An 11,093-nucleotide genomic window follows, 5' to 3' on the forward strand; every position below is an offset into this window, starting at 1 on the left:
TGGCACCCTCCCATAGCCTCCCTCCCCCCACCAGAGCCCTTATACTCTGATATCCCTGCTACTGTCTGCTGTGCTGTCAGCACCCCAGCCAATCCCCAGTACTTGCCCTTCTGTTGAACCTAGTCAGCCTATCTAGAGGTTTTAGGAGGGTCAGCTGTTCCTCTTCTAGCAGCAATTAGTTGTCAATATTCCTTTAGATAAGATTAGGGTCTGCTGTTCATTTTCCCAGTTCTATGCTGAGTTACTATTTGGGAGTCCCTTTGTTCACCCTGGCCAACAACTCAAAAGAAGGTATCTCCCATCTGGCGTTGTTGCTTGTTATGTAGCCTTTAGCTAAGCATATGGACTCAAATTATATTGACCCCTTTAATCTTTGGTTATATTTTCCTTTTGGATGTTTAAGGCCATACGGTTAGCCCTGATAAACCAATTTATTTTTACTCTTAAGGTCCTTTGAGGACCTGATCCTCAGGGGTCACATGGGCTTGGAACAATAAACATATTTTAAACAACAAATTACACAACAAGGGAACGCATCATTTTTTGGCAGTTAAAAAGCCAAAAATACAGCCAGGCATGGTGGTGTGTGCCTTTAATCCCAGCTGGGGCTACAGGGAGACCCTGTCTCAAAAAGACCAAAAAAAAAACAAAAATACAAAATATTTATGTATGCTTTTGGCCCTGTATCGTGCATATAAACTCTATATTTACTCCAACTGTATTTCACTTCTCAGATGAGACTCATTCCCTGCATCTCTTCCTGAAGACCATAACTAAAGATCTCTATTTCTATCTGCATGCAGGTTGACTAGCCCACATCAAAGGTGAATTTGTAGTCTCCTAACAAAGAAGCTGCCACAGTAGACATGTTGCATATGTGGTTTTTAGTGTATCCCTCTTCTTTTCTTTATCTCAATGAATGTCATCACTGTTCATATTTTAATTTTTCTAAGGTAAAAATTAAGGAGGATTTCTGTCCCCTCATCACTCCCATACTCAATCACTCCAAATCTTTTTGAGGCTACATCAAACAACAAACTTTGCTTGAGACTTTTTCTATAAGATGCTTCCAGTGACTGCATGTTCAACAGTGGCTTAGGGCTTTCTCTGTGTGTTCCTCTGGCCCACCTGCCACATATACGGAAACTGCATCGCCTCATGTTCCTGTCTACCATCTCATCTTGTTACCAGTTCTAATTCTCTTTGTTAACTCTTAAAAGGACTATATGATTACAATGACCCACTAGGATAATCCAGATATGCTTTCAACGTCAAGGTTCTTAATCATGTCTATAAAGATTCTTTTACCATGTAGGATAACGTTGCAACTTCTTGAGTTTAAGGCATGGACTTCTTTGGGGGAAGAAGGAATTATTAGTATCATACATAAAGTGAAGTTTAGGAACCTGAAAAGGAGAGAATTGTAGACTGAAGAGATAGCACTTAAAAGCCCATGGTGAGAACCACAGTGTACTCCCTTTTAGAAGAAGACGATGTAGGTAGAACCCAGACAGGATTAGAAAAATATGTGAGATGAAGAGAGAAAAGTGGCACAGATGGTAGGGGCTTGCAGCTGTGTTGAAAATCTTGTTTCCAATCGTAACAGCAATGAAAAGCCATTAGAGTCTATTGAGTTTTTGGAGTGACACAATCAGATTTACGTATTTTTATGTCAATCTGGCTCCAGTATGAAGACTGGACTGCAAGTGTCAAGGGTGGGAGTGGAACATAATTTCATCTCACAGTCCTCAAAAATGTCCAAGTATGTACCTTCATAATTTTAGGCATCTTGTTTGACCTGTACCATTACCAGTAACACTACCACTGATAATCAAATTTCCACATATATATATATATATATATAATTGCTTACAATTCACAAATTCTTTCTCATTATTCAACAGGAGTCTATGATAAAAAGTATTAGGTCCTAAAGGTAAGAGAGATTATTAAGCTTAAATAGTGGTTCATGTAAGCAAAAACTGAGCTAAAACTAGATCAAGACTCCCCCACTCTCAATCGAATATGTTGCTACTGTTTCTACATTGCTTTCCTCCTAAAAATGAACCTTGTTAGCATGCCCAGTTTTCACTACAAAAGTAAGTTTTCTTTATAACATCTTAAACCAGGAGTCTTCTCTTTTGTAGGCAGGAAAGCAGAAGTTAACAAAATAAGGTTTATCTGGTGATAAGAGTTAACCATCACCACCTCCAATGCATCACTTAGAACATTCTGGTAAAACACGATTCAACCTAGAACCCATGGTTATTGGTCATAGGAGAGAAAATAATTCCTTAGAGGTTTTCCTTCATTTGCTGTAAGGAGAACGGTGACAGCTCTCTGGTTGTAAATCAGACAGTCTGAGCTTTCCCTGATACCCCGACCCACAGAAAACTCCTTGCTCCTCTATGCTCAGCATAACAAACCATTAACCATGTTGGGTCTAAGTAATGACTCATGTCTCATGTCTACTCTTTCCCATCACATTAATCACCAGTTGCTGTGATACCCTGTTTGCTAAAACCAAGCAATGATGCAAATAAATCTCCATAGAAAGACCTTCAATTAAAGAGAATTTGTTTTCCCTGTACCTCAGGACAAAGGAAAAGAATTAAACAGTGGGGAAATGAGGTAATAGACATTTGAGAGAATGAAGAAAGAAAGACATCATTCCAGTTGTTGACATGGTACTAGTGCACAGTGAATTTTGTGAGAAATCTAGAAAAGACAGAAACCCCAAATCTTTCAGCTACACACATGCACTCATTTATAGATATTGTGTGTATATTTTTTGGTAGGCTTTTGAACTAATACATTTCCCTCTGGTTTTTCACAATACCTAAGCACTATTTATCTCTCATCTCTTCTTCCCTCTCTAAATCTCCCTCCTCTCTCCCCAATTAAAGCACCCCCATTTTTCCCATTTTTCCCTTGATAATACCTATCTCCTATTACCTCCCCCCCCCCAACGCCTTCTTCCATTTTATCCCCATGGTTCTTGGTTCTCCTCTCTTCACAGTTAGATACCTCCCTTTTCTCCATTTTCCCCTTGGCAACATCTGTCTCCTCCAACCCACATCTCTTGGGTTCTTTCTTTCCATTTACTTCCATGGTTCCATTCCATTCTCTGGCTCTTGATATTGAAAAATGCGTGTACAATATCTGTACATGAGTGTACGTATAGAGCTGAAGCCCATCTAACAAGAAACAGTGCCAGATAGGGAGAAACCTCCCTTCAAGTTGTTGGTCAGAGTAGTCCAAGAGATTCTCAAAACAACACGCTCTATTGCCACATTCCTTGATTACCTCCCAGAAATTGAAGGTAAGACCCAATTGCTAAAAATAGGACATACTTCAAACACAAGACTTAGAGCAATGGAGCAGGAACTGATCTGGAAGCTTACTCTCTGAAGACTAGCTCTCATAATTTTGGAGGACCACCATGCAAGCTTCTAAGGGAGAAAATCAATCACTGGTTCAATCCCAGCTTTAAAGCCTAATAGCCACACCAATGACTGGCACAGAAAACTACCTCTATTGCTACAGTAGTGGCACTTTTATCTTGGGGGTAATCAAGAGCTACCTAATTGAACTTAAAGCTCACTCAATGGGAAAGAATTCACATATGGTACTTTAAACATAGCCAAATACACAGGAGTGGAGAGGTCATAGATCCTAGAGAAAACCCTACATCTGCCACATCCCCATCAAACACAATTTTTTACTGTATGCTAAATATGGACACCTATATTTACAGACAAGTATATTATACACCATCCATCAAAGGAGCTTCTTTTTTCAAAAGATGGAGACTGTTACAGAGGTTAAAAAAAAAACTGGTCTCACACAGAGAATAAGTGTCTGGGAAATGCCCAACCCTAAGTGACACATCTACAATGGAACTACTATACCTAAGGCTCATGGAACACAGCAGGACAAGAGTAGAGGAATACTAATGTATCTTCAACTCTCACCAGTGAACTTTACTCATGTAACAGTGGAAGATGCACCCAAAGGCCACAGTTGGCCAAAATGTAGAGAATAAGACTGAAGAGTGTGTGTATCTGAATAGGACTCATATTAAACCTCACCCACCCAGGGCTCAGGGTCCACTGTGGAAGAGGAGGTAGAAAGATTGTAAGAGCCAGAGGTGTTACATGAACAAAAGGAAACAGAGCTCTCCAGGCTTCTAGGAACTTGCTCATATGAACTTACAGCAATATTGACAACATGCAGATGACCCATGTAAACTCAATCAGGCAAAAAACAGAACAACAGAGTTGGGGAAATAGGCAGGAGGTCCCAGCCTTAGCTGAGGAACTATTGGCAGCTGATCACTGCTGGGTTAGGGAGAATTGGTCATCTTTAAGGGAGTGACACTAGACAGGCTGACCAGGCTCCAGTATATGAACTCACACAGAGGAACATCTAAGGACACAAACCTTAATATATATACGACAGAACACATGAAATCCTGTGGGCTGGCTGTGGGAGGTGCAGATAGGGGAGGGAGTCTAAATAGTGTTAAGATGTATTATATGAAATGCACAAAAATTCAATAAAAATATACATTAAAAAGGAATTCCAAATCCTAAATTTGCCATTAAACATAGAACTGGTTATCTACTAATGGAATCTACCTCGTTATTCTATCACTCAAGCCATGTTAGAAGATGCGATGTCAAAGTGTTAAAGATATGGTCCCTTCAGTTAAGGTGTTCCCACTTTGATGGTTGGAGAAAAGCCTTGTACTAGCCAAACTAGTGAAAACAAAGAGGTACCATTTCAACACAACCTAATTTAATCAAGAAAAAGAAATGTTTATGAGAAGTGAGATTGCTTTAGACACATCAAACATAGATATTCAAATACCGGTAGAGTTCTGTCTCTCTCCCCACATAAATTCCACCTTCCTCTGTTGGTTTCTGTTTTTCTGTAGTTTAGGTGGTAAAATTATCCCAAGCCACTCTAGGCTTATCTTCCATTAGTCTGGCAATGGGAATAGAAGGGAGAATGTTTTATTTTTTATTTTTTAATTATTCCAGAAAAAGTATCAAGCCTTCACTCATCGGGCTTGACTTTCCAAGACTGAGATATATTGTCCTTCTCTGAACCAGCCACTTGTCAAAGATATGACAATTCCAAGAACTAGGATCAGACCATTGATTAATTCTCTCCCTTGGCAGTTTGCATAGTTGTCCTTCAAAATTATGAGAGCTAGTCTTCAGAGAGTAAGCTTCCAGGTCAATTCTAGCTCCACTCCTCCAAGGTGTTTTCAGAGACATACACTCTGCGGTCTCCTATTCTCTGCATTTTGGCCAGCTGTGGCCTTCTGTGTGCATCACCCTCTATTGCATGAGGGACATTACCTACTCCACACTCCCACCCCAGGGAGGGAGGATGGTCAGCTCCACTTGAATTGTCAATGTAAACATAAGTAAAAAAATAAATATTCTTGTAGCAAGCAAAGGTGGTTTCTGGCAAGGAAGTGCCAGTTGCTCTTTATAACCATCAACATAACCGGTCCCATGAGAAGTCCTAGGTTAGAGAAGTATATACATGATGCAGGGAGGACCCAAAGGAAGATAGAAGCTAATTCTGTTTATGAGAAGGGAAAGCAAGAAAGGTTTTTCAGGCTTGACCTGAGTCTTGGAAGGTAAGTAGGTTTTTAATCCACAAGCAAGAGATTGCTCCGTGGATCAAAAGCACTGAGTCGTAAAACTGCCCAGGCTGCATAAGGGAATTCTGGGTCAGTTCTACCTCACATTCCCCCATCTCTGATATCCGTGGGTCTTCACAGGTAACACCTACTGACAGCCCCTTTGTTCCAAGGTTTCTCGAGTGCTCCAGGTCCTGAGCTGACTCTCCTTTCCCTCTGCCAAGAAAGCTGAGTGTTAGGATCCTAGCATAAAACTCAAAGCTGCAGGAGGAAAGTGGGGTCTGCCTCCGGAAACACTCATTACCAAGTCCACAAGATGACCTTTGAATCTGGCCTCTACTTTTTCTGTGTCCAGTCACAATTATTTGCTGGGCTGCTTCTGAAGGCCAGACACAGTTCATGTCTACATATGTAAGGACTCACAGAGGCTAATCTCTAGCTGGACAGGAGCTCTCAGCAAGCATATAAACAAATGCATACAGTAGCATCATAAAGCATTGTATTAGAAGGAAAGTAAAGCCTCTGAGTAAAATGGAAGGACGATTAAGGAAAGGGAATGGCTGCTTTAGGGATTAAGGAAAGGGAATGGCTGCTTTAGGGATGTGGCCAGAGAAAGGATAAGGTGCTAACTCTTAAAATGAGATTTTTTTTAAAATGAGATTTAGTGACCTGAAACTGCACACGTCTTGAGAATAGCATAATTTTAGGCACAAAGCACATAAGGTAAATTTCAGGATGCCTGTAGTCTACCAGGAGGCTCTCTGAAAAAACCCAGAAAGATCAGAGCTTTAGCTAAACCCCAAACAAAATGAGGCCCTAAACTTTTTCTATCTCTTCCTTAAATGTAAGATTCTGTCCCCAAAAGCAATCTCTACCATTTAGAAAGCATCTACAGTATCCCAAGAGCCATGATTCTTCTAAATGTACATGTACCAGCTCATGGTATCTCAGAACCCTGAAAGCTAGATACTTTTGTATTCATTTTATATTCAGGGACTCAGAATCTCAGAGTAGTTGAGGTATAGGCTCAAAATCTTACAGCTAGTCAGCCATTACCCCAAGATTTCAATGTCCTTATATATCTACCAGTTTCATCTCTATCATAACGAACTATATTATATACTGAATTAAGTGATGGCAAACATCCTGTAAATTCTTTCCAAAGGTTATGTATAGAAATTGTTTGTTTGATTCTTTGCTCAGTCTAGTTGTTACCAGCATTGGAAATATAGACAAGTCTCCATATCAAATATTCAATCCTAGGACAACTGCCATGAAAATATATTTCCCAGACAATCATGAAGGACACAACTGAACCTTCACAAAGTGACATGGCTCTCCAGCAGCCATCATTATTTCCTTTAAAAAAGATAGTAAAATTTCTCTCTTCCATATTAGCACTGTAAAAATAGACCTCAAAATGGTGAGTACATTAAAGTCTTATATTTAGGACCCTTGTCAAAAGTAAGGCTTAAAAAATAAAAGACTAGAAGAGAATGTCAGGAAAGTTTTAAAGATTGCATTTTGCTAAAGATTCTCCATTGCAGTTGGAGAGAGGGAATAGAAAGTTCTATAGAAAAGCTGGGTGTGGTGGTACATGCTTACATCCCAGCACTCTGGAAGGGGAAGAAAGAGGATCAGAAGTTCAAGGTCATTTTCCCTTGATTAATAGTGAGTTCAAAGCCAATCTGATCTACATAAGATCCTGTTTCAAATAAACAAACAAACCAAACAACGTAAGTTCTATAGTGAAATAAGTTTGGGGAATCCACAACTCGTGAAGATTTGCCATGACTCAGCATATTAACTGTCCTGAGAAGTACTTCAATGAACAAGCCTCTGTTCCTTTGCTCAAACTTGTTTATTCAACTCTAGAACTCTTCTTTCAATGCCATGGACATGTTCTTTGCAGGAAAATCCCCTAGAATCCACTTTGTAAAATGTTGGCCTACACTAAATCTTTCTCCTATCTGACTTTAATGGAACACTGAGCAAAGACCTGACATCTCATCTGCAGTCCCTCCTTGACCAATCAGCTCCCAGCCAATCTGCCAACAGATTAAAGATATTTAAGTAAGCTCTCACTCATAAGCAAAGAATGCTCTAATGGTGCCCTGCCCAGTTGCCAATCTACAGAACTGTGAACTAAAGAATGACTGTCATTTTTAAAACACTGACTATTAGGTTAGTTTATTACAAATCAAAAGCTAACTAACTGATAGTTTGAGTCCTGGGCTCTGAGAAAACCTTAGGAAAATGGAGATTTCAAAGCTTCTATATTTAATATTATATCCAATAATGTTTTCAAAATGAAACTCAGTGGTTGTTATTACAAATCCCTTTCTGATAGAGGCAATATACATGAAGCTCAGGTTTTTAATTAATAACATCTAGAATTAGCCTGAAAGCTCAGGAAGGTGCTTACCTGGATCACATACCATCATCTGTTCATGGGCTGATATACCTCCTTTTGTCAAAACAGACACAGCTTCAATTATCATAAACCAGGTAAGTGCATGACAATTTTTTTAAGTAGCTTTTAACCTTCATGATGATTTTGATCCAGGGAACCTTAAAATTAATAAACTGTGAAAGGTGTATCTTCAGTCCTCGTTGGATGAAAATGATCATTAATACCCTGCTGATAAATCATTAACACATCTCAACAGTAAGAAATAAAACAACATTGCTGCTTTCACCAGGAGAGGCCAGCTAATTAAGTTGAAAGTGAAGGTCAGAACACTAGAACCGCAGTTCATGAGGAAGCACGATTCCTGCCAAGTTTATTAAATAATAATGATATGTCCATAGACAATAGGATAACTATTTTAAGTGTAATAATAAAAATAACAAAGTGAGAGTTTACTGGGTAGAGAAGGGAAGTATCAGCTCAGAAAGGCATCCCAGCCGTGTCTGCCTTCCCAGAACACACTGTGAAAACATAATTCCCAGCTCATTAGGGAGCCACAGGGAGAACTGGAGAGAAATTCTAATTATGCATTAGCTCAGTTAGCTAAATTCAGATGGGGTAATATCACATGGACTGATGGAGTAAGCCATAAAATTTTAAATTCCAAGCAGACTATAGTAAATGGCTTTTAAAGGAACAAGCCAGTTCCCCAAAACCACAAACTAGAAGATAGAAATCTTATATCCACAAAGAAAGACAAAATTCACTCTGAAGACATTGTGAACCAGTGATTGAAGTCTGCAGATTAAAAGTAAAGATCAATTCCAAAAGCAATATGTAAGAATGTCATTAAAATGTACAATTATTCTAGAGTGTAAAGGGATAGATTAATCAAAGCTGAAGAATGCAAAGAGACCAAAAAATTAACTGTCAGATATTCAAAAGCATTTTAAAAAATTATTTTTCTTCAATATAAACATAGCACAACTTATCCATTTTACTGTTGGTGAACATGTGGGTAGTTTCCATTTGTGATAATACATTCAGTACTGTTGTGAGCTATCCTTTATGTGTCCTTTGGTACCACAATATCACAGTTATTTGAGAGCTGTGATCTCATTAAAATTATCTAGAGGATCTTTACTATACACTGATATTCTAGCCCCAGGGAAAGGGGTTAATATCCAGAACACGTAAGGAACTCTAAACACTCAAAAGCAAACACCAATGAAAATAAGCAAAAGAAGACATACAAATGTACAACATGCATGTGGAAAAACACACATTTTTAACCATCAGGGAAATGTCAATCAAAACCAAATGAGATGTCACTTCATTCCAGTAAGAATGTCTGTGATCAAAAAGTCACATGTTAGCAAGTGCTGGTGAGGCTGTGGAAAAAAGAAAACCTGCGCATGCAATTGGTGGGAAGGTATATAAGTATATCCATCACAGAAAAGAAAAAAAAAAAAGAACTAAACTATATGATTCATCAGTCCCTCCACAGTGTATGTATACAAAGGAAAGGAAATGAGTATGTCAGGCTGTGCTTGCATTTGTATTGCAACACTATTCATAACAGCCAAAAATGGAAACAGCATAAATGCCCATCAGCTGTGAATGGAGAAACAAAATGCGGTACATATACACAATGGAACACTGTTCCACTATAAAAATTAATAGAATTCTGCAATTTGTAACAACATGAATAGAACTGCAGATCACTACGTTAAGTGAAACAAACAAGGCACTGAAGACAAGCTCCTCGTGACCTCTCTCACATGTGAAATCTACTCAGTTAAGAGTAGAATAAACAATGGACACTTATAGTCAGATAGGAATAAGAAGTTCCGGTGTTCTGTAGATAGTAGGGTGACCAGAGAAAATAACTATGTACTGTACATTTCTGAAAGCTAGAATCACTATTTCTGCATGTTTTTCTCATAAAGAAATGATAAATGCCACTAGGGAGATGGCATGGTTGCTAAGTACTTGCTGAGCAAGCATGAAGACCTGAATTCAGATCATCAATACTCATGCAAAAAGCCATCTGTAAGGCCTGCACTGGAAGGGAGTGGAGACAGGCAGATACCTGAAACTCCCTGGTCAGCCAGCCCAGCTGGATTTCCATGAAATCAAAGAACTATCATGTTCAGTGAGAGAGCGTGTCTGAAAAAATAAAGGTGGAGTGTGATCAAGGAAAGACAGTCAACACTGGCACACGCATGCACACCCCTGAATGTACATGTGCACGCACATGAACATGTACATATACCACATACATTATACAACACAACATAGTCACAAATAATCCATAAGTCTTAGAAGAGACAACTATGTTTAAGCCTAACCATTATACAATGTCTATATTATTGAAACATCACATAACACCTTGCTTATAATTTGTGTTTTTATGTATCATTTAAATTTTTTCTCAAAAGACTATAGAAGTGCAGGTGGGGTAGGTAGGTGAAATGGGAATTACAACAGGTGGGAGGGGAGGGGAGGAGATGCCATACCAAGCATTTTTGTCAGCATTTAATTTGTACATTTCAACTGTCCCCAAATGTCTCTTTTATTTTCCAGTTAAGAACATTGTTAGGGTCCATACCTTACATTATGTCTTAATGATTTTTTTTTCATCTAGAGCAGTTTCTCTGTCTTTGCTCTCCTAGAGACATACATTGCAGAGTCCAATTGCTTCATAGAGCACTTTGTTTTCTGGATTGTCTCCACATAGTATTGTTTGTCCTGCTCTTCTACCCACGTGCTAAGCAGAAGTTAGGTAGTGAGTGAGGCCTGGGTTAGTCTGGGTAAACCTTCCTGCACAGAAATCCTCCTAGATATTGCCTTGAATTTCTGCTGCCTTGAACACCTGATGTCAGGTGTCCCACTGTAAGTCACCAAGCTAAGTTTAGTCACAAAGTTTAAATTAGGTAAGTTTTCTCTGCATAGAAGTTTTTAAAATTGAGATCAAGATGAAGCTCTCTCATGAAAGAGGAAAGGGAGGGAGGCTGCCGTGGG

Source organism: Nannospalax galili, unplaced genomic scaffold, assembly GCF_000622305.1.
Source record: "Nannospalax galili isolate Female #2095 unplaced genomic scaffold, S.galili_v1.0 scaffold271, whole genome shotgun sequence".
NCBI lineage: Eukaryota > Metazoa > Chordata > Mammalia > Rodentia > Spalacidae > Nannospalax > Nannospalax galili.